This window comes from Dendropsophus ebraccatus, chromosome 4 (genome assembly GCF_027789765.1).
Source record: "Dendropsophus ebraccatus isolate aDenEbr1 chromosome 4, aDenEbr1.pat, whole genome shotgun sequence".
In the NCBI taxonomy this organism is placed as follows: Eukaryota; Metazoa; Chordata; class Amphibia; order Anura; family Hylidae; genus Dendropsophus; species Dendropsophus ebraccatus.
The window spans coordinates 79,381,888-79,407,663 of NC_091457.1; the positions used below are offsets into that span (position 1 = coordinate 79,381,888).

Consider the following 25,776-nt stretch of genomic DNA (forward strand, 5'->3'; position numbering starts at 1 on the left):
AATAATCAGCATCCATTAGTAATGATCAGTCAGCGTCCGTTAGTCAGTCAGCACCTGTAAGTAGCGTCAGTCAGCGTCCATTAGTAAGTGTGAGTAAGCTTCAGTCAGGGTCCGTGCATTTACTGCTAGAGCAGGAGTACACACACAGACAGAGGTGCTTCTTCTCTTCTGAGCCCTGTTGTGCACCTGCACAATAATTTATGTTCACAAATGGGGTATTTCTGTGCTCAGGAGAAATTGCTTTATAAATATTGGGGGGCTTTTTCTCTTCCAATCTTTTTGAAATTTGAAAAATGTGCGATTTCACCAATATATAAGTGTGAAAAATGTAATTTTTCATTTTCACAGCCCACTTTTGCAAAAAAAAAAAAACTGTGAAAAACCTGTAGGGTCCAAATGCCCATTGTACCCCTTGTTACATTCCTTAAAGGGGTTATCCAGCGCTACAAAAAAATTGCCACTTTTCCCCCCTCTCTTGTCTCCAGATTGGGTGGGGTTTCAAACTCATTTCCACTGAAGTAAATGGAGCTTAATTGCAAACCACACCTGAACTGGAGACGAGAGGGGGAAAAGCGGCCATGTTTTTGTAGCGCTGGATAACCCCTTTAAATGGTGTAGTTTTCAAAATTGGGTCACTTGGGGGGTTTTCACTTGGCACTAGGGGGGCTTTGAAAAATGTAGCATTGCCTTCTACATTTATTCCAGCCAAATCCACACTCCAAAATTTAAAGGGTGCTCCTTCTCTTCTGAGCCATGTTGTGCGCCCGCAGAACACTTTACATCCACAAATGGGGTAATTGTAAAAACTGCAGATTCAGAGGAATAGATGTTTTTTTGCATTTTACTTTTTATAGCTTGTTTGGTATGAAAGAAATAGGATTGAACTGGAATCTCTGCTAAGAAAGTGGAAAATACAAAAAAAGTACATACATAACATGCAATGTACATGCATGTAAGAACATAAATCTATAACAAAAACATAGCATGTATGTGGTCTCACAGTCCTTTATAATGGAGCCTTAGCTACTTAATGTTCTACTACAAAATGCTTCATACAATGCCATACAATAGGAACAATTACTTCTGGCTAGGCGTCACAGAAACTTTGGTTGCACACCAGCTAGTCTCATCGCAAAACCAAAATATTTTTATTTTTCTGAGGCTTTTGCACAAATTTATTACACTTATGACTTGGCTGTTAACAAAATAGCCAAACTGCAGAAAGAGCTGCATTAACTGTATATATTGGAAACTTTGGACTGGCTTCTTGTCAAACACTCCCATAAGACTCAAGAAAATTATTTTGCTGGAATACCCCCTTTTTATGTAGCTGAGCATGATTTAAATATAACAAACAAGCTGTGATACCACAGAGGCCAGCAAATGGCTGCATGGGCAAGTCCTACTCCAAATAACCAACTTAGAAGCAGGAAGAACCAATGAACATCCAAGGACAGTAAGTAAGTAGAACATGACAAAGGAGAAGAAACAGCAACCAGCACTCCTTTATTATTTAGGAAATCCCAGGGATGTGCAGAGTTTGGTTTTGCATATAAATATGGGGTGCTCACTCTTCTAGAATGTGTAGAACATAAGTAAATGCAAAAATATAGAAAAATGGAGAAGGCACTCACCTTTAAAATCTCTAGTCTTTATTAAATCTATTTAAAAATCTTTACGAAATACAAGTGCAGGCCGAGCATGATGAAGATGCCAGAGCTGCTCAATCAGCTAAGCAGCAAGACAGCTGTTTCACATAACAGAAGTACGCTTCTACAGACGCTGAGAACATGATCTTTATGGCACACCTCAAGGACATAAACATCATGAACATCTCCAGACCCTATACCTTGCATGGGACATATTAGTAAGCATGCTGTGCGGCCTCATCCACAAAAGGTGAGAGCAACGGCTATTGTGTGTATCTATATAAAGGTGTTACCTTTCGCTGCGCTTCTGTCTGTGTTGATAAGAAGCACAATACTGGGCAATGATCTGTACAGAACAAGAAGTCTCCAAGTCTCCACCTTTTACACAGCCCATTATTGGCCAGGAGCACTGCCAGATCACACAACAGTGGATACTTACCTATGGCACTGCTGCTGTGATCCAGCATCCCATTCTGTCTTTCCCTCTGCCACCTTCTCTAGAATGATTCACTAGGCTCAGTATGCACTGCTGTGTGATCTGGAAACTGACAGCACAGATATATGTATGCTGTCAGTTTCCATGGCTGCACAAATGTAAGTGGATTGTTCGTACAGCCCGGATAAAAATTCTGTAAAAATATGTTTAGCATAAGCACTTGATTTAAACAATAGATCATTTTGTCTTGATGCAAAGTAATGCAGAGCGAATGTTGATGCCTACTGAAACCTGAACATAGCTGTTAATATAATACACATTGTAACATAAATAATGCAATGAATGTAAAAAGTTATTCAGCTTAATCTTATGTAGATGAACTCTTTGTATAAACCAAAAGCTACATTAATACCTAAATTATCTTCATTATTATCAAGAACACAAAACAACAAAAATGACATAGTAAATGTCTGTAATACTATACAAAGGTGCTAAAAAGGAGGATGGTTATGCATGAAAAATAATGCAAAAGAAGAAGGTGCTGCTGTCAGAAAAAAAAAACAATAATAATGTGCCAGATTTTCTTACATACTTTATGAAATAGGAGCAGCTCAGTATTTGCTATAGGCAATATCAGCTCTTCCTTTCATATTTTATATATTTTGACATTGGTAGGACTTTGCAAAACAAAGCAAACAAATGTCAGATGAACGCTCTGAAGACAAAACCAAATTGTTAATGAAAACAGGTGTACATCTAATATTGAATGTAATGGTTTTATATACATTATTAACAACAAGGTCAACAACATTATTTTTGGTCTTTTCCAGGAATTGTCCCTTGCGTTTTCAGCCAACAATTCATTTGTCTACTGACGTCTATGAGAGAATAAGACAAATAGATGTTCTCAGTGAGACTTTCTTCAACTTGCGTCAGCACCTCATGTATGGCCTGAAGATCAACTTTCATTAAAGGTAAGATAGCAAACCTTTTCTATATATTGTTTTGGTTTGGGTAAACAAATTTATAAATTGCAATTTTATAAATTGTAAATTGCTTGCAGATGAGATGAGAAGATAGGTTCTATTAATTAACAAAGTACAAGGCCATGTGCTTAAAGCGGTATTCCACTCATACATGTTGAATCACCCCCCCCCCCTGCCCAATTCTGCCGATTAGTGGGACAGTCCAGATTTTGGGGTGATGTCCTGATGTCCCGGGACAGCCCCCATGTGTCCCACTTCCTAGCGTCGAGGTAAGTACTGGGTGTACAGAGCAGGAGCCAAGGGCTCTTTGCTCTGCCAATAGTCCTGTGGCTGGAGGCATCATTCTGCCTCAAATCACAAGATGACGTTTCCTCTCCCAGCTATTGGCATGCGTGCTGCGCCATTTCTAAAACTATGTGGGTAGGGCGACCGCACAGGGCACCAAAAGCTAGGGGCGTTGACAGCAGTACAACCGACCCAGGAAGACTGGCTCCATGCTTCGATTAGGTAAGTATAATGTTTGTTTTTTATTTTGTTGGGGCAATACAGGGGGACATTATTACTATTAAGGCACAGATCCAAGATCCAACTGCATGTGCAGAAATTGTGTATTCACAGCAAAATAGCACTAATTAACGCTAATATACGTGCATTAAATGCTGAGTGTGAACATAGTCCTTAATGAGATATATCTGAATCTGTTTGCAATAAAAATGCCTGCACATTCCAAAGTGGGGTTGTAAGAGTGGTGCACTGTAGATGCCTGATATCTGCCCCCTTAAAAACTATGTTGTCATGTGTGCATTGAGAAACATTCTATGTGATGGTGCTGCACTGGTCATCACTAAGTTGTATTATGCAATGTGATTTAATGCGTTAAATGTATAATTGCAATATTACATGGTGCCACTTAATTATACTTTAAATTTGTATGCTCCTTTTTCCCCTCAAATGTGTTGCACAGTAGGCAAATCAATACTGCCCTATGCCACCACTTTAAAGTGGAAGTTAAAAAGGTTGCAAAACATAGTGGCATTGGCCTGCAAAGGTGCTGTCACCATCATTCTGTAATTCTTAGCTTACATGGCAACCAAGGGTTGTGGGGCATACAATCTATGGCTGCTATATTCAGCAATTGGTTGCCAGGTCAAATGAGAGTCAAATGCATCCACTTCCAAGGAGGAACTCCCACGTGGTCAATGTGACCTGTGGTTTAGACCACTCACAGTATCAAGTTGTGTTCTGGATTGCAAAAGAATAGATTCCATAAAGAGTTGCATTTGTCAAGACTTCCTGGAGACGTGTATGTTGCTTCCAAAGCTGTTTAACACAGGTGGCACATTGCATCCCTTTCATTACCTATCAACCTGTCTATACCATATTGTGTTTATGTGTTTGTCATACAGTTTTTCTTTAGGCCAGGGCTAATTAGGACACAGAGCGCATGGCTGGTCCCAACGCCACTGGCTGAAGTGTGTTTGGGCATCACTACTGCTGTCTGTATGCCCTGCTCATCACAATACATCAGTGTAGATATGTACCGTCTGATCCATGCATCAAACATTTCATCAGTCGGCAGCTCGCAGGAAAAGGGACAACAGAATTCTTCCCTTCTCAGACAGAGATTGAAAATCACCTGTTTATTTTCCAGCCTGTTTGCAGCTGATTTAAATTCAGTGAATTGCATGGCTTTCATTTGAAATTCTAAGCAGCGGACAGACAGGCAATCAGGAGGCTGAAATAAGCTCAACTGAATGAGCTGTAAAAAAAAGGAAACAGGACTCTTTTTTTTCAGCCCCATGGTATCTGTCATAAAGAACACAGGCATCTGACTTTAGAAGAATTGTGACCATGTGACATATATTGCTGCCAAGTGTGTATTGTAACGTATTGCCAAGTACTGTACCATTGTATCATAGAATGACATTGTTCTTTTATCTAAACTCAACAAAAAGATCAGCATGTCAATATATATTATCTGTGAAACGATTAACATTGTGCATCAGATGTTCTTGTATGTTGTGAAAAAAAGTCTGAAATTTATAGGCAGCCATTTAATGATCAGATAATTATAAATTTTAGATTTATGGTGTTATGCTGTGTTCACACATACCACATTCGCAGCAGAGTACACGGTGCAAGTCTTGCCTTGAAATCAGCTGCAATATGTGGTACAGTTATACCCTATGGCTCTGTAGAATGTAACCTCATCCTACTCAACTAATCATCTGCCGGGCCTTTAAACAAGGTTATATGTTACCAGACTACGCTCCCTGCTTCTCCGGCTCCCTGATGCCCGCTCCCAGCACCGCAACCAGCCAGACTGGGCGAGACATTGGGGACCCGGAAGCCAGAGAAGCAGACGGCAGCACAGGCAGGTAACATACTACCTTGTTTAAAGGCCTGTCAGATGATTAGTTAAATAAAGCCACAGGGCATGATTGTATCACATATCGCAGTGGATTTCACTGCAAGACTCATAGCGTGAATGTGGTATGTGTAAATGCAGTAGATAATCAAAAGTATGAGATATTTTTTAATAACCCCTTAATGACTGTCGATATACTTTTTATGGAGGGTTAGCAGTCATTGAATATAAAGCAAGCTCAGGGGCTAAGCCTTCTTTATATGCAGTGGGTGCTGGCTATATCTTACAACATCTGCTTGAAATCAGTGGATTTCAGCCCTATCCCAGCAGTTTAACCCTCTACATGCTGCAATCAATAGCAATCATAGCATATAAAAAGTGAATTGATGGGTACCGCACCTATGAGGGGTCTGACTGTCACCCCTACAACACAATTGCAGGGTGTCAACTGGTTATAATTCTCTTTTGAAGGCCTTGATGTCTGCTATAGAAAATCTGATTGTAGCGCCTGCCTCAGATAGGCAGTACTAGCAGAGTGCCAATAACGCTGATGAGTGCAATGCAGTGCAATGCATTGCTTCAATGCTTAAGTATGAGCATAAATCCAGTGGCGGGAAACCGGGTAAATGTAAAAACCCCAGTAATCAGTTGTAATCTGTGAGGGAACCCAGCAATAACAATTCACCTTCCACACCACCGCTGGAGAAGTGAAGCATTGCCCTTTGACCATAGGGCTGTCCATGTAATGTGCAGATGTGTTAGGTCCCCCAGAGAGAGACACTATAAACAAGTCCAGTGGTTCATGAGTTGAAGAGAAACTTCTCTTTTTCTGAGGTTTGCCAATTCCACCAAAGGCTTCTTAGCAACAGGTTGGAATAGTAGGTTATTAAATGGTCTGCTGTATTGTATTTCTTCTAATCATGGAGAGTCATGGGTGGTCCTGGAGACAAGCCTACTAAAATTTGAAAAGAGCATAGGACATAGGAGGCTATATTTGTGCTGGTATCTGAGAATGAATGAAAACAGGTCTTAGAGAACTTTGAAAGGTTTTTTATATTTCTGTCATTAGCTGTAAACAGGGGGGCTGACACATAGAAGTGACAGTGGAGAGATGAATAAACAGAGCAGCCAAATACAGATTGAAGGGGTCAGGATGGTATAGTATGTCTTGGAGGATATTACTGCAGAAGTCCATTCCGAGTATGACGAGGACAAGCACTGGCATTTCCATATATTGGTAAATGAGAGATAAGCAATGGCATCTTCAATGATAAGACAGCCTGCTTGCTGTAGTTGGTCTTTTTGCATTGCAAAATTATTTTGGTTTAAGTTGAACGAACCAATGTGCATAATATAGAGTAACTCAATGCAATTGTCAAGCAGCTATTTGGCCCATGAATTCAATGTGTCCAAGTCAGGGATTTTCTCTGTATATAACCACAAATTGTGATGCCGGACTAGGCAGTATTCTGGCAACAGTTTCATATCTGTTGGGCCCTAGGTGCAGTGATATAATAGAAATTAGATATGCTCTTTACAAAAGCCTCGTATCCTGTGTTAAAACATTATGTAGCTCACTACAACACAGGTTTATATAGATATAAAATATTCCCTTTATCGGCATCTGTAAAGGGGAAATATTCCCAGTAATATCCATAAATACATCAAACCTGCTTTAAATTACAGCCAAACCTAAAATTACACAATTTCCATCACTTCGCCCCCACAACATCCAGCTATTATTTCTGTACATATTGTTAACATATGGATTGCAACGGCTATAAAAAATACATATGCCAAATATTATTTTCCAGATCATTTTGGCACCTTAAAGACATCAAAGTACATTGACCCACACAGGTGCAACATGCTCACACAGCCGTTCCACACTGAACCTACCCTGATCCATGCTCAGAAGTCTCATCAAAAGCACATTCCATATATACAGGATTATTATTTTTAGCACCTACTGATCACTTAATGATGGAGGGGACAAAGAAACCGACTGCTCAAGTGTTAAACACATTGCATTTTCATGTTAATGCATTAAACACAATCTGACCGTGAATTTATGTAAATACATTAAATGAACAGCTACAGACATGATGGATGTTCAATATTTACATCTTGTTTACTTTAACCCCTTCGTAGGCAAGACCACGGATTCTGCAAGTATAGGCATGCATTATCTTTTGTAAGGTTACTACTTAAATACTAAAATATATCAGTCCTTTTAAATTTGCCCTTTAGTGTGGAACAATTTTAAATATAACTTAACAGAAAAAAGAACACCCAGTTGTTAGAATATAGACAAAGGACCATGTTTAAAAAACCAAGACTATAGTTAGTGGCCAAAAGATGTTGTCCCGCTAACAGAACTTTTATCTATTTAAAGAATAGGTCACACTGTTCGAGACCCCCACTGATCACTAAGGAAGAGGTTCTGTGTCGTCCTGTTTAAATAAACACAGCCTCTCAATTTAGCTTTGTGAAACTGACAGAGATCTGAGTTCTGCACATGGGACCAGAATTCTTGTCACCTGTGTGAGTATCATTATCCTTCAAATAACTGGGTTTCTGTGAGATTAACTGTAGACATGCTTGCCATAACCCTAGGATATTCCAGTGGGAATATCCCTTTGGGGCTATATAAAGACAACTCTTTTTTTTTTTTTTAATGAAAGCCAGCCTTAGGGCCCTATTCCACATGACGATTATCGTTCAGATTATCGTTAAGTCGTTCAAATCTAAGCTATAATCGTTCTTTTGAATAGTAGTTAATGATTAACGACCATACGAGAAATACCTGGACCTATTTTTATTGTTGTTCGTTTGCAAATCGTTCGCATTGAATAAGACGTCGTTCCGTCGTTTGCAGTAGTGACGAACGCAATAGCGACGACAAGACGACGGCAAGAACGATCATAAGTAATGATTATCTTTCCATGTAAATGGGTGAACGATTTCAGGTCTTTCACAATAGCAGCCGTTTGAATCATTTATCGTTAACTATTATGCGAACGATAATCGTCCTGTGGAATAGGGCCCTTAGTATCAACTGGTCAACCATGGTCCTTCTTCAAAAGATCCCAATTATTATCATAGTTGGGACCACTCTGGGTAATAAAAATGAGATATCCATATAGAAAAGGATTATCTCATGTTAATATGATAAAAATAGTCTGAGGAAGATACTTCTGGTGAGTGCGTATAATGCAGCTTTATTTAAACAAATTACACCCTCATCCTGTTAAGGTCAGTTTTCTTTTTTATAGGGGCAGAATTATGGTGGATATTCCTTGTGTAGTAGACATTTAGTATAGTTGATCAAGATTATGGCTAAATGGGTGACAACCATTTTTCTGAACCAGAAATAAGCTTCCTTCCAGTCTCCTTCTTTATCTATTTACTAAAAATGATTGTACCATTAGGTACATCGCTGCTTTTTTTTTTTTTTACCTTAATGAACTAATTAAACTCCCTCCCTTCTGTGACGATTAGAATCAATGGAGCCAAATCACAAAGGGGAGGGGTTATCGGGGGAGGGGGGACAGGCTGGTGCTCAGGAAAAGAACTGGGCGGCTTTTCAACACCCACATCCCGGTGCCAGTGTTTATTGATCAAGGTTAAAAAAAAATAAAAAAAAGCAGCCACCTGGTGGTCAATTATCTTTAATTTGTTTAGGGTTTTCTATACCATTTCTTACATATTGTAGATGACATGAAGTTATTGGCATTTTACAGTATGACCTCAACTGGCATTCAGGTTGTATATGTGCAGAGATATAGATTAGGAACTAGAAGAAAAAGCATTACACATGTTTACGTGTCAGGATTTAAGAAACCAAAATAAACATACCCAATGAGTATAAGATTGCTTAGTCCGCATTTCTTTTCCTATTTGCCTCAATCCTATCTGCACAGAGGTGACTTACAGTATATACTGCAGGACAAGGCTTCAAAAGTTCTGCATCCATCTTAAGGACCACCTTCCAATAAATAAGTTTGGTTGCGAAAGGTCTTTCTGGTTGGTCAGGGGTAAGCGGGATGTTAAAGGCAAATATTGCTGCAAGGTTCAAGGGATGGTATAGTTGTTAAAGACCCTGTTATGGTGTACACAAATTATGAGCTGTTCAGTCAGGCATGCTACATTGTATATCCTAATATTAGGAAGGTTAAGGCTAGCAAGCTTCCTGGCTAATTTACTGTTCTAGCACATTTACCAATGCAAATAATTTGCATTAAATACCAAACTGAACTTGTTTTATGTCTTTAGGTTTTAACAGGATAGGGATAGTTTAGTTTAGGAGCAATGAAAGGTTTAGTAGGGATGTTACTTACACTGTCAATTTTTATGGCTTTATATTCTCGCAGCGGATTTTTCATTCCACTGCAGGTATGAGTAGCCCCTTCCCACTTAACCCAGCGCTGCCTGACTAATACGTTACCTGGCCGCACTTCTCAGGCTGCCAGCTCCCAGGTGTCCTGCTCAGCCAATCAGTGCTCTGCCCTGCTGCAGTCATTGACTAGCTAAGTGGGATGCAAGGGAGCTGGGAACTGGAGTAGCAGGCCGGAGCGCGGCCAGGTAACGTATTAGATGGGCAGTGATGGGTTAGGTGGGAAGGGGGTACATTCTCTCAGAGGAATGAAAAATCTACAGCAAGAATGTAAAGCCAAACAAAATGACAGTGCAGACAATCACAGTGGATTTAGCTGCAGAACTCGCAGCGTGAAATCTGCTGTGATACAGTACATGTGAAGGAACCCTTAAACGGAACCTTTTCATATCCATATTCATATGTAGTGATAGACATAGACAGCAAAGATCCTAGTACAATAAAAGTATGGGCCCCTTGCTCCCCAGCCACTTTAGAGTAACCTTAATGAGTCTATGTAACAACCCACCAGCAATAGTGATCAAACGAATAGTTGTTTATATGGGATATAATAGTAGAAATCTTCTGGCTCTTCTAAAGATGTTACATGCTCTGCCGATATACAAGTTGCACATACCATATGTACATACAAGTATCAGTGGCTTACTTACAAGGTAGTCCACACAGATTCTATAGGGCTCAAAGTAGCTTTCATTATCTGGATGCAGATTCATTTGGAAGCTACTGCAGAGCAGAGAGCCAACAGCTCCCTGCACTGATGCTACCACTTGTAGTTCAAAGGCAGCTTTAAAGGACAACTCCAGACATTTTTTTTTTCACAGCAATTAAAGCACAAATACACACACACATCCCTCAGCGTTAAGAGACATAACTGGACCAAAGGCCACTGTATGACACCTGTTGAGTATTGTGCAGGGATCTAAATCTTATCAATGAAATGTAGGCACCATAGTCAGCGGCCTCAGCAACTCTACTGCCCAGCCACCAGTTACATCTCTTCACCCACTGATGTCGGATTAGGCAGGATAGTACTGTCATCTACATAACACTGTTCTATTTTATAACCTTAATAATTTTAGTAAGAGACATGGGTGAAGTAATTATAATAATTATATACAGGTTAGTCATATGTGTGCCCCCCCCCCCAATTAGGTGTAATCCACTTCATACCCCCCATAAATGCACTAATACCTTGTGAACCCCCCTTAAGAAGATTAAAAAAACTATCCCCCTTTCCCCAAGGAGAATGTCCCATCAGGTACATCACAGTGCTTTTTTTTACCTTAATTGGTGGCACAATCTTTTTTTTTTAATTATTTCTTCCCAGTTGCCACACTCAGTGACATTCTTTTCCAGAGTACCGGGCTGCCCCCAGTGTGGCAATATTCCCTCCCCTCTGTGACATTGATTCTAATAGAGCCACGTCACAGAGGGGTTTCTTCCCATTGGGGGCCAGCGGGCCTGCCCCCAGTGCTCCAGGGTGGGCTGCTGCTTGGGAAAAGACCGGCGGCGAACAAGGGAACTGCTGATCATTTAAGGTTAAAAAAAGCACATCGATGTATCTAATGGGACATTCACTTTAATGACATGTAATAATACACTATGACATAATACTGTACACCTTTATATAAAAGCCTGACAGTTACCAAATAATACCACTATACAAGCAAAACACATTACTCCCATACTGTTACTAAACAAAACCCACTGTACTACCAACATTTTTTAATTAACAAATAATACTGCTATAACATGGTCACATATATTACCTCCACATAGTGATCATATATTACCACTTTACTGTTACTACGTACATAAAAACCACTGTACACTGACCTACATTATATAAGGACCAAATAATAACAACAGTACATAGACCAGCATTACTCCCATACTGTGACCATATGTATGGTATGCTGCGGTTCTCTCCTGGCTCTGAACTGTTTCCACACATAGTGGAGGAGATCAAGGCTGAGCGAGCTATCAGAAACCGGTCCCTTCTGTCAGTTCACACTGCGATTGGTACATCTCTAATGATGGACCAGTTGCAGTGATTATATTAAAAATATAGAAAATAGTAAAAAATGAAATTTTATATATATATATATATATATATATATATTCTTTATTAAGTAGTTGTATATGTAGCCTCAGTATTATTTTTCTACGCCTCCTACATGTGATATAAATGAATACATATTTATTCAAACAATTTCAAAGGAAAATAAAAACATCCTGTCTCCTGGCTTTGTGTGGAAGGTAGCCGACTGTAGCCAGGCAGATGACCACTTGTAATCATAAAACAATAACTAATGGTGAACAGATCAGTGCTGGTCCCTAATGAATGCACCAGCAGGTGAAGCTCTTAATGTCCAGGTTTGAGGTAGGTCAGCCATCTGGATAACAACGTCCTAATAAGTGATTACCACATTCCTTACATTTCAAATGATCATTAACAGATGGAAAACTGGACATAGGAGACTCAGTAATGAGCGGCCTTCACAGCATTACCTATCATGTCTGGAACTGCCTCGGACAATGATGTAACCCAAATTAAGGATCGATTGTTAGGAACAAAAATCAATATCACTTGCTGAAGGATTAACATAATTTGCTGCTTAAGACAAAGTCAGAAGCCTTCTCAAATAGGCAAGATATAACAAAATCTTACTGCGGTGATGCTCAGAAACGCTTAGAATATAAAAGTCATTGACCTATTATCTTCATCATTTCAGAGTCGTGTTGAAGCTGCTGTATTTCCTCCAGCCTTGTCTTGTGATATTTCTACTAGTTTATTGCATTTTTAATCTTGATTAGTTGGAGTCCTCAGAGAACCTGTTGGATTTGATCCTTGGCGTCTTGTTTATTTTCCTGAGATGTTAAATATGTCATATTTTTGGACTGCGGCTTTACTGCTGACACGATATTAAAATGAGTCAATACTTTAGGGGGGAGGGCTTAGTAAATATTCAAGTGGGATTTTCCATTTGACTAGACATATCACTTCTACTTTATTATTAGCCTTATTAGAGCAGTAAAAGCAGTGCAAGCACCGCTAAGCAGCTAATACTTAGGATGATCTCATACAGGATCTGTGCCAAACTTACAGTGTGCACCAAATCTCACAAGTCCGTATGGGATGGAAAGTACACCAATTGTGGTTCATGTATCCACAGGGTCTTTTACTGCAGCTTCCATTTTCATTAGAAGTGCTGGTATTGCAACGGGAACTGTAGGGAAGTGCGTATGACTGTTATACTTTTACAGAAAGAAAACTGTTGGCGATGGTTATCAGAATATAACCTGATGTTTAAATCAGGTGTGTATGTTAACTGTGTTTCTTTTAAGAATTTTGATTTACATATTTTCATTATATCTAGATTTTAAAACAATGCTGAAATATTAGCATTTTTATCATGGCCACTAAATCCAATAATAAGCTGAAAGTTTCTGTTCTGTTGAAAAATCATTGCAAAGCCTCCTATGTATCATCACAGGCAGGATTACAGTGAAGAGTGATACAAGTATATATATAAGATAAGACAAGATCAGACCATTCACAATAGAACATAGTCAAATACTGATGCTGGACAGAACAAAATGTGGCTATTCAGGGAAGGGAAGTTACTCCCACTGTTGGGGAGACCAGAGATTATAAACTCATATACAATTTTCTTCTGATTGGCCACAGGTCCTCTTTAAAGGGATTGATGGAGAACCAAGGAAACCCAGAGACTTCATTAGAAAATAAGTCTTTGTGACAATGTAGAAGTGCTGACTTCTTTCTTGAGAAACTTGAGCAGCCATGATTGTGATCTTTTGTTTTATTCCCTGTTTTTGTGTGGTTATCTTTAATAAATGTACCATCAGATATATTTGCTTTAAGTGTCGCATATGAATAGAACGGTGTCGGCACACCATTGTTTCTAATGGAGCCGCGTCATAGAACGGCGGGCGTTTCCTCCCATTGGGAGTGGGCCGGCCCACCTCCAGTGCTTCAGCCTGGGCCAGTGCTTGGTAATAGACCGGCACTGTGTGAGGAAACTGGGCCGTGGTTTAAAAAAAGGACTGCGGCACCAACTTCCCCACGTCAGCGCCGCTCTATTCATATGCAACACTTAAAGCAAATGTACTGTATTTTCTGGTGTTTAAGACGACTTTTTAACCAAAAAAAATCTTCTTAGAAGTTGGGTCGTCTTATACCCCAGGTACAATGTTGTGGGGAAATTCAAAAATGGCCGCATCCCCACCTTATGGGGCGACCACTATAAAAAAAAAAAATTCTACTCACCTGTAACCTGTTCCATATACATAATAGCTGTTAACGATGTTTGTCGCAGATGTGAAATTATCAGCATTGTAATCAAGCTAAATTAGGCCAAAATATATCTTAGGACCTTCTTTTTTACCATTTAACAAGAAGACAATACACTGCTCAATATCTTGCACCCAGCCAAAAATGTCATTATTATTTTTTTTTATGTGATTAAAAATGTTTAAATAAAATAATGATTCAATAAAGAGGCACTGATGAAAGATGTATTTTAAAAAGCACTAAATTAAAATCTCATTAATATTTCAGGGAGAATATTTAGTGATTATATCTGTTTCATCTGGATTTTTGACCTGTGGTTTGAAGTTCACAGCAGGAAGGAGATGGTGGGATTTGTGCACTATGGAGTAATTACACGTGAATTACTGCACAAGTGTTCAATCAGCCAAAATAATTGTAAATAAAATGAATTACTGCTGCAGAAAATGTAAAAGTGTGACCAAATTTTGTAATTGGTTGTCCCCAGCTTACACTGATCTTGAGTAAACCTCATACTATGTCCTGCAAAACTACTGAACATCTCGTAACATTGTCAGAACAAGAAACAGTTCTTCACCTTTACATTGAGTAATTACCCTCTATTATAATACAAATACAGTGAAGGGTGGGGTAACTTAAAGGAACTTATCCCACGCTACATATTTTTTCACTTCTCTGTGTCATTGGCAGGAACATTGTAATATTTCTTTCTCAAGTAAATATGATCTACTTTTTCTTTGTTGATGCTTAAAGAGGCACTAACTATTCAGGTGTATCGATAAGTGTCATATTGTGGGGGATTTGGGATTGAATTTGTAGATATTCATGTTATAAAGCATACCTGTCATTAACAATAACTTTCGATATGTCATCAGGTATGTCAAAAGTTATTGATTGCAGCAGGTTTCACTGCAGAGACACACTGTGATCAGGAGATATAGCTGGGACAAGAGCGCAGCAGCAGCATGATACACTCCCCGACTGTATCTCCTGATCGACTAATTCTGACAATGTAAATCCCTAAGACTACATTATTTGAATTATAAAGCAGCCAGAGAGTGAATCGGGCTGCTGCTGTGCTCTCAATAACAATAACTTTTGACATGCCTGATGACATGTTATTTTTAATGACTATGACTCCTAACTATACATGTGGACTTTATTTCATCCCACCTGAATTGACAAACTGTGATATCAGGCATGTATTACATACCTACTGAAAATCAGAGGGAGAATCCTAATGCAGAGCTAGAGAGCGGTGTTGGGAGAAATGCCAAAGCCCATTAAAGTCCACAGGACTTCACCAGCATGCATAACAAACAACTAAAGTAAAGCACAGTAAATAAGTAGCATATTATCATCATTAATATTCTTTTAACAAAAACAGAAAGAAGGTGGACATCCCCTTTAAATATTATAAATAATCATTCTGTCTCTATGGTTCTTTTATAACATGGAGGTATACGCACCTTAAATTAACCCTGTTATTTGTCTGTTTGTGGTCCGGGCTGCACTGTTTACCAGGCTAAACAATTATTCTGTGTAAAAAATGTAAAAAATGTCATTATGAGATACAAACTATACATGAAACGGCAAGATAGAGGAAGATGGAGGAAGATGCAAAATGACAGACAAGAGAAACTCTTCAGATTGGGGCGGTTCAATCTTTTGTTTTCCAGTAAGCTCAATGATTGGCAGGCAAAATAAACACTTGCTGAAAGCTTGTATCAATGTAATTGTATAATTGCAGGCTGCTCTGGCACGATGTGATGTGCTGATAATCACTTTGAGATGTTGGTTGGCAGAGGCTGCTGTGACACCATCATGGTAGCAGTCGAGCTTTTTCTCTTGTCCTACTACTACTGATAAGCTTTCGAGAATCCTTCAAATTGCCAGTGACATATGATGCTTTGGTGCCAGCATATCTTGGTATTTCTTTCTGTATCAGTAGTTTGGATCTGTAGCTCTCCTGCCAGTGTGAACCTGCAACTCCCATGATTATCCTGACTTCTTGACAATGACTGCAAAGCCACAAATAGATGATGCCTCTGCACTATATTATACTCAATATGGAGAAGAAACATGGACACAAAAAAAAAATAATATTTTGTGGATGCTTTAGAAAAAAAATATCTATATGCAGTGGCAGTAGTGTTTCTCCACTTCAGTCCCCAAGTACCCCCAACTGGTCATGTTTTGAGGATTTTACATGTAATATAATTATAGTCAGTGCATCAGGTATCACCACATGTGTTATTTGTATGGGATATCCTCAACAATGGCCTATTGGGGGTAACTGGGGACTGGAGTTGAGAAGCACTGCTCTAGAGAGAGGAAGCACCCTAACTTTGGTGATTGAGAGGTACCCTCTGCCTCTCTCTGTACTCCTGGTTATTTTTTACCATATGATGCACACATATGTCTGCTACTCCTGCAGTGTCATCTGTTTCATTCCATCTCTGCAGCATCCATACATTTCATTACTTTATCTGGGTCATTTGACCATCACTCAGACCACCAGAAAATGACACGGCTTTATGTGTTTCAGGATGTGATCTGTCCTGGGTCAGCTGGCTGACTTCCTGTAAACGTAGGATGGCATTATCACCTGCAAGATTCCTCCTGGCAGCTCCCAGACCCCACCCCTAATAGATATGTAAGATGCTACTTTTCTATGGGATTAAAATATATAGTTATACACCTCCACCGACAATGACAAATCTTAATAAAACAACCCAGTTGTGATTATAGGTCAAATCATTCCTTGTGGCAATATTTTTGTACAAAATGCACTTTGAATAAGAAAATGTAACTGCATTTAATGTGAACTGACACCAACCCACTTATAGGTTTACTCTGTTCATCTGGCTTAACCCCAGCAGTCAGTAGCATATAGTTGGATTTATAGGACTCATATGATTATAATCACAATTGAGGTGTTTTATGAAAATCTGAAGTTTTAAAAGGCCCTTTAGAAATACTATATGGTTTATGTATACTGCAATAAGGTCTCAGAGCAAGTGCTGCAAAGAGACTCCACCCCCTCTTTGCAAAACCAGAGCGATCATGGGATATGTAGGCAGCATTAGGAAATCATTTTAGTGGAGAAATAGGAATCAACATAGCTGGAAACATCAGCAAAAATAAGTAAACACAATGCCTTCACAGAAACTAGGTTTAGATAAGCAAATAAACAAAAACTCACAGTTACTTTAAAAGTACACCAGTGCTATAAATGGGATATTAGACACTCGTCCATGTTTACAGCTTGACCCAGGAGCATCTCTTCAGACAACAAGGCTCATGTTGAATAATCCCTGATACAATATAATGCACAATACCTTTTTACTTTGGTCTAAACCAAAGCTTTACTAAGTTCAGTGTCTTTTTAGTTAATTACCTAGCAGCAATTTTACATTTTTACAAATGTTTCTTAGATGGTCAATTATTATGTGGGAAGCCTGCAGGAAGGCTACAGGATAGCAATTAACCCCTAAATGTATAATGCAATGGTGCCTGTGGTTTTTCACTTGAGAGACTGTCAGCGCATGCAGGGCAATGTAGTCTTGCAACAGCTGGAGAGCCACAGGTCTCAGACTACTTTTATAACATATTGCACATTACAGCACTGTATGGTGCACTGTATGACACCATATCATAGAATTATTCTTTTTCTATAAGTAATACAGGTGGGGCATGTCACAATTTCTTTCTTCCAGATTCGGTATAAACCTGGAGGCATAGGTATTATAGCTCTGTGCAACACTGTCCATAACCAAAATACACTTGTGTGCATGTGGTCTTACGCAAATAGGCTTTTCTCAGAAATGCACAATTAAATGTAGCTATTGTATGGTGAGTTGATCAGATTGCCACAGTAATAAAGCAGATGTATCGAACACATGAAAATAATGCAGGAGACATCTGGATTACCGGACCGCATGGTAACCACATTTGTACATAGGAAAAACAAAGAAAGCTGTATGTAATATAAGTGCACTGCAGCTGGGTGTTATATATTTGCAATCTCTTATATAATCATATCTTCATATAACCTTGTAAATACATTTCAATCGCCTTCTAGTAAATCTATCCCACTCTGTGTTGAAAGTTGGGAAATTAAGCCATAATCAAACAGGTGTAACCTAAGAACACCAGATTCATCAAGTACGTGTGAACCGTTCTGGGCAAGAAAACAACTTATCAAACAGTTGACGTTCATCCTGGCTATTCAATAAACTCTCAAATTATGGATTTCATGCAGCTATTTCTTACTCAAACTAGGTGCAAACTATTTCCAGATGTTTAAATGGCTCCCTATATGTCAGCTTGGCAGTTGTGTTAAAGCATGATGTACTGACCCCAGAACAAGGCCCCCTTTTCTTTTTTTCTTTTTTTTAAACCTATGGTTCCATACAGTGGTGTCTGCTGTACAGAAGGTGATTTAAAAGCAGGAGGAAGGCTTCCTGTAATAAGCTTTGAACATCCAGAGCTCAGTAAAAGAGCATTCTCCCTGGAGAATATCTCACAATTCTGGAGAAAACACAGGATCAAAGGAATTAGGTGCCTTCAGAGTGCAAATTCTAAACTGCCATTCAAGCTTGCCACAAATTAGTGTTTCTTTTATTAGACTGATTCTGTAGACTTTGTGCTGCGGTGATTCTATTTCATAAAGCTCTGCTATGAGCAAGCTAAACATGAAACACATGCGGACACAGGAAACCCCCTTGGAAACACAAGAAGGTGCACAAATAAACTGTACCTTGTAATAAAACAGGAGACTTTGGGTCAGGCTTAGGCACCCTATGGCCCTCTACAAGCACCAGCATGCGAGAACAGCTAGAAGGTCTTGTCAATTCACAACAAGGGGTTAAGAGACCTTGTATTTCACCTTAGAACCAAACTACTTGTCTGTGTCCATCAACACTAAAAAAATCTTTCTCTGTACTGAATCTCATAGGTGCAAATACTGTTTTGCTGTTCATGTAATGTCATCTATAGGTGTGTAGTCAGATATCCCTATTTGCAATTAGAAAACTTTAAAGTAACCATCATAAAGTAGATGCCCATCCTATCTATCACAAGACTAAGTACAAACCCTCAGTACCATTTATTATTGCTTATGTGGATAACAGTAGTTGTGGGTGAATAACTCCTAGTTCCAGATTGTCATTTGGGGAAAAAAATTGAATGAGAACTCTTAGCAAAAACAAGGCAAAGAAAAACAATATGATCCAATGCTTGCCATACAAAGCAAATAGAAGCCAGCAAAAATACTGTACTTACTGTACAAGAAATACTGTGAGATCATTTGCAGTGTAAGAAAAGATTTATGCATAAAAGCTGTCAGAAATGTTGAATCAATACAGTGTTTGTGGCTTTCTGACTAAATACAGTTTAAAATAATGGATTATCCTGTATTGGATATTGGATTTTTTGGATTGCCCTCTCGTTTTTCTGCAGTAATGTAGGTTAGTGGAGGAATAATGGTCTAAACAGGTGGCTAATATGTAAACAGGTGACTAGTACGGTTATGGAGTAGTATACATCTCAGGCTGGAAGCCAATGTGGGATGGTAAAAATCCAGGTTTGATAGCAGAGCTATTCTGCTGCGCCATTGTTTGAGGTAACTGTTGGGTCTGGGTGCGGAAAGGCAGGCATATTGCCAGTGCGACCTGTCATTCTACTCCCTTAGATATTGCAACTAGATGGTTACCCAGTTAAATTACTGGTCTATAAAAGGTTGCAAGTAGTGATAAGCAAACTTGCTGAACATTCAGGTTCGCCTAAACCCAAATGCTCTGCATTTGACTTCCAGTGCCTCTAGAAGTTGGATGCAGCCATAGGGAGTCCTGAAAAACAAGGATCCATGGTTTCCTGACAGCCCTAGGCCTGCATCCAACTTCTCCAGCCACCGGGAGTCAAATGCAGAGCATTTGGGTTTAGGCGAACCTGAACATTCAGCAGCTTGCTCAACACTAGTTGCAAGTAATCCAGACTGGCAGATGGAGGGGGGGAATATGTTTTGCCCTGCACTATGAAAGCTTGGATAAGCAAATCTTATGTCCACCCTGCTTTTAGATTTTCAGGTGTTTATTCTGATGTCTTAATTTTTCTTATGCACATCTCCCTCTAATGCAGAGAAAAACAATTACGCTGTGGACTTCTATGTATATTGCATTTACTCATTTCTCTGCTTCTGATCAGCCACCATCTTGACTTTTTAGATGTCATCCTGCTTTCTCTCTCTCTGTGCTTTGCTATGAATCCCATGGTGAATCAGCACAGCATCACATTGACAGGAGACTAAAACCAGTGACATCTCAGCCTGCTGGGATGACAGTGTAATAATCCTTACCTCTACATTCTAAATAAGCTAAGAATTATACAGAATAGTTGAAGAAAGGCTGTGCTGTCATCAACTCCATTATAACCAGGAGCTGTCTAATCATCATCAGTGACTGCAATAAAAGGGTCTATCCTGTCGAGAACTTATGTGGAACAGTCCAAGCAATTTCATCAGACAGGAGGTTGCTTAGATGGAGATCCCATTTAAAGCACAGAAACACATGTAATTTCCAGGGGGTCACCAATGCCAATGAAAGAAAGGGATCCCATAAGTTTCAGATAGAAAGGGATAGCTAAAAAAGGAAATACTGGTTATATATATATATATATATATATATATATATATATATATATATATATATATACTCACCGGCCACTTTATTAGGTACACCTGTCCAACTGCACGTTACCACTTAGTTTCTAATCAGCCAATCACATGGCGGCAACTCAGTGCATTTAGGCATGTAGACATGGTCAAGACAATCTCCTGCAGTTCAAACCGAGCATCAGTATGGGGAAGAAAGGTGATTTGAGTGCCTTTGAACGTGGCATGGTTGTTTGTGCCAGAAAGGCTGGTCTGAGTATTTCAGAAACTGCTGATCTACTGGGATTTTCACGCACAACCATCTCTAGGGTTTACAGAGAATGGTCCGAAAAAGAAAAAACATCCAGTGAGCGGCAGTTCTGTGGGCGGAAATGCCTTGTTGATGCCAGAGGTCAGAGGAGAATGGGCAGACTGGTTCGAGCTGATAGAAAGGCAACAGTGACTCAAATAGCCAACCGTTACAACCAAGGTAGGCAGAAGAGCATCTCTGAACTCACAGTACAGCGAACTTTGACGCAGATGTGCTACAGCAGCAGAAGACCACACCGGGTGCCACTCCTTTCAGCTAAGAACAGGAAACTGAGGCTACAATTTGCACAAGCTCATCAAAATTAGACTGTAGAAGATTGGAAAAACGTTGCCTGGTCTGATAAATCGATTTCTGCTGCAACATTCGGATGGTAGGGTCAGAATTTGGCGTCAACAACATGAAAGCATGGATCCATCCTGCCTTGTATCAACGGTTCAGGCTGGTGGTGGTGGTGGTGTCATGGTGTGGGGAATATTTTCTTGGCACTCTTTGGGCCCCTTGGTACCAATTGAGCATTGTTGCAACGCCACAGCCTACCTGAGTATTGTTGCTGACCATGTCCATCCCTTTATGACCACAATGTACCCAACATCTGATAGCTACTTTCAGCAGGATAATGCGCCATGTCATAAAGCTAGAATCATCTCAGACTGGTTTCTTGAACATGACAATGAGTTCACTGTACTCAAATGGCCTCCACAGTCACCAGATCTCAATCCAATAGAGCATCCTTGGGATGTGGTGAAACGGGAGATTAGCATCATAGATGTGCAGCCGACAAATCTGCAGCAACTGTGTGATCATCATGTCAATATGGACCAAAATCTCTGAGGAATGCTTCCAGCACCTTGTTGAATCTATGCCACGAAGAATTGAGGCAGTTCTGAAGGCAAAAGGGGGTCCAACCCGTTACTAGCATGGTGTACCTAATAAAGTGTCCGGTGAGTGTATATATATATACACTACCGTTCAAAAGTTTGGGGTCACCCAAACAATTTTGTGTTTTCCATGAAAAGTCACACTTATTCACCACCATACGTTGTGAAATGAATAGAAAATAGAGTCAAGACATTGACAAGGTTAGAAATAATGATATGTATTTGAAATAACATTGTTTTTACAATTACAGCATTGCACACCTTTGACATTCTAGCTATTAATCTGTTGAGGTAAGCTGGAGAAATTGCACCCCACGCTTCTAGATGCAGCTCCCACAAGTTAGATTGGTTGGATGGGCACTTCTGGCGTACCATACGGTCAAGCTGCTCCCACAACAGCTCAATGGGGTTCAGATCTGATGACTGTGCTGGCCACTCCATTACCTATGATAGAATACCAGCTGCCTGCTTCTGCTGTAAATAGGTCTTGCACAATTTGGAGGTGTGTTTAGGGTCATTGTCCTGTTGTAAGATGAAATTGGCTCCAATCAAGCGCTGTCCACTGGGTATGGCATGACGTTGCAAAATTGAGTGATAGCCTTCCTTATTCAGAATCCCTTTTACCCTGTACAAATCTCCCACCTTACCAGCACCAAAGCAACCCCAGACCATCACATTACCTCCACCATGCTTAACAGATGGCGTCAGGCATTCTTCCAGCATCTTTTTATTTGTTCTGCGTCTCACAAACGTTCTTCTTTGTGATCCAAACACCTCAAACTTGGATTCATCTGTCCACAACACTTTTTTTCAGTCTTTCTCTGTCCAATGTCTGTGTTCTTTTGCCCATCTTAATCTTTTTCTTTTATTGGCCAGTCTCAGATATGGCTTTTTCTTTGCCAATCTGCCCTGAAGCCCAAAATCCCGCAGCCGCCTCTTCACTGTAGATGTTGACACTGGTGTTTTGCGGGTACTATTTAATGAAGATGCCAGTTGGGGACCTGTGAGGCGTCTGTTTCTCAAACTAGAGACTCTAATGTGCTTATCTTCTTGCTTAGTTGTGCAATGCGGCCTCCCACTTCTTTTTCTACTCTGGTTAGAGCCTGTTTGTGCTGTCCTCTGAAGGGAGTAGTACACACCGTTGTAGGAAATCTTCAATTTCTTAGCAATTTCTCGCATGAAATAGCCTTGATTTCTAAGAACAAGAATAGACTGTCGAGTTTCAGATGAAAGTTCTCTTTTTCTGGCCATTTTGAGCGTTTATTTGACCCCACAAATGTGATGCTCCAGAAACACAATCTGCTCAAAGGAAGGTCAGTTTTGTAGCTTCTGTAATGAGCTAGACTGTTTTCAGATGTGTGAACATGATTGCACAAGGGTTTTCTAATCATCAATTAGCCTTCTGAGCCAATGAGCAAACACATTGTACCATTAGAACACTGGAGTGATAGTTGCTGGGGATGGGCCTCTATACACCTATGTAGATATTGTACCAAAAAACAGACATTTGCAGCTAGAATAGTCAATTACCACATTAGCAATGTCAGGACTGGCAGGCGTAGACAAGACAAGAGACAGTGGGCCCTAGATCTGAACCCACCCACTGTCACCTGCCTACTTGCCTCAGTCGGCCCTAGGCGGCCGTGGACAACCACGTTGACGTTCCCTGCGCTAAATACGTGCACACGGAACAAGACGGACAAACAACACAAAAGAATGGTCAAACAATCCGGGTCCAAAATCCAAACAGGCAATGCAGTACAAAATCAGCAGGCAAACGGGTAGTCAAAAAGTCAGGCAGGAGGTCAGGTATCAAGTCGAGCAAAACAGAGGGATTAGGAGTGGGGATCGCAGGAGTAGACAAGGGAAGCTGGGATCAGGGTATTAAGCTAATAACCAGCACTGGAACTCTGTCTTAGCTTCCTATTTATACTGAACCAGAGCCCAGTCCGAATCCCCCATTGGACCGGCGCTCAGATATCCAGGTTCCAGATAGGCAGAGATTCCTGTCAGTCTAAAAACCTACTCAGCTGGAAAGATCAAGTCTCCTAGGAAATCAGATTAACTGCCGCATTGCCAGGTAGCAGAGAAGCAAGCGGGTGTGGCACACAGAAGCAAAAGCAGGTTCAGTTCACACCAGGTTTCAGCACAATCCTGACAGTACCCCCCCTCTTACGAGGGGCCTCAGGACCCTTATACAATGGACCAGGCTTGGAAGGATTTAGTACGTGGTATCGCCGAACCAAGCGAGGAGCATGCATGTCTTTGACAGAAACCCACGTTCGTTCCTCTGGGCCAAAGCCCTTCCAGTGGACTAGATATTGCAGTGAACCTTGTACCCAACGAGAATTCAGAATCTTCTCCACCTCATACTCCAACTCACCCTGGATGATGAGTGGAGCAGGGGGAGATGACGGAGACACCGGAGGAACATACTTTTTCAGGAGAGCCTTATGAAACACATTGTGAATACGAAGTGATGCAGGCAGTTTTAATCTAAAAGTCACAGGATTAATAACTTCCACAATGGTATACGGACCGATATATTTGGGTGCTAGTTTAGCAGACTGTACTCTTAACCTTAAATTCCTGGTAGAGAGCCAGACCTTTTCCCCCAGTACGTATTGATGGCCAGGTATGCGTCTTTTATTAGCATGTTTTTGGTATAACTCTTGGGCTTTAACCAAGCTCTGATGAGCTTGGGCCCAAACTGTGCACAGTTTCGTGAACAAGGCTTCAGCCGAAGGGTTAACTGAATCTGCGGAGTGAGTAGAAGAGTACCTAGGGTTAAAACCGTAATTGCAAAAGAATGGCGACATTTTAATTGAACGTTGTTCTTGATTGTTTAAGGCAAACTCTGCCAAAGAGATAAAGTCCCTCCATTTGTCTTGGGCATCAGCCACGAAACATCTTAGAAATTGCTCTAGAGACTGGTTGATTCTCTCGGTCTGCCCATTCGTCTGCGGGTGGAAGGCTGACGAGAAGGACAAGGAGATTCCCAACCGTCCACAGAACTCTCTCCAAAATTTCGCTACAAACTGAACGCCCCGGTCAGACACAATATTTTCAGGGATACCATGAAGGCGCAAAATGTGATTAACAAACAATGTAGCTAAGGTGAGAGCATTAGGCAGTTTACACAGAGGGATGAGATGGCACATCTTAGAAAATCTATCCACAACAACCCAAATTACAGTTTTTCCCTTAGACAGCGGCAGGTCAGTGATAAAGTCCATTGAAATGTGTGTCCAAGGTCTCGTAGGCACCGGCAGAGGACGTAAGAGACCCTCAGGTGGCCTACGGGGAACCTTAGACCGAGCACAGGTCTCACAAGCGTCAACAAAAGACTTTACGTCTCGGGCCCAGGAAGGCCACCAGTAATGACGCGCGAGCAAATACTTAGTTCCTGCCACCCCCGGGTGACCAGCCAACACCGAACCATGAATCTCCTCCAAGACCCGGAGACGAAGGTTGGGGGGTACAAACAATAGAGTTTCTGGAGTATTCTGGGGTGCAAGGGACTGAGACTCTGCAATCAAAGTCACTAGGTCAGGTTGTAAGACGGCCACTACTACACCAGGGTTCAGAATAGTATCGGGCTGGTCCCTATGAGTGCTCTCGAGGTCAAAGCTGCGAGACAAAGCATCAGCTTTGACATTTTTGGAGCCAGGCCGATAGGTGATCTCGAAGTTGAAGCGAGTAAAAAACAGGGCCCATCTGGCCTGCCTTGGTGTGAGACGTTTAGCTTTATCTAAGTATACGAGATTT

General features: G+C 40.4%; 1 long non-coding RNA gene across 3 annotated transcripts in view; it reads left to right on the top strand.

Moving 5' to 3' along the window:
* The first annotated feature begins 1,709 nt into the window (after positions 1–1,709).
* The window catches only part of LOC138789747 (uncharacterized), a 165,614-nt gene continuing 141,547 nt past the window's right edge, over positions 1,710–25,776 (top strand). For all 3 annotated transcript variants that reach the window (XR_011362783.1, XR_011362782.1, XR_011362784.1), the window contains exons 1-2: positions 1,710–1,899; positions 2,916–3,059. This is a non-coding gene — a long non-coding RNA (uncharacterized lncRNA). The remainder of the gene's footprint in view (positions 1,900–2,915; positions 3,060–25,776) is intronic.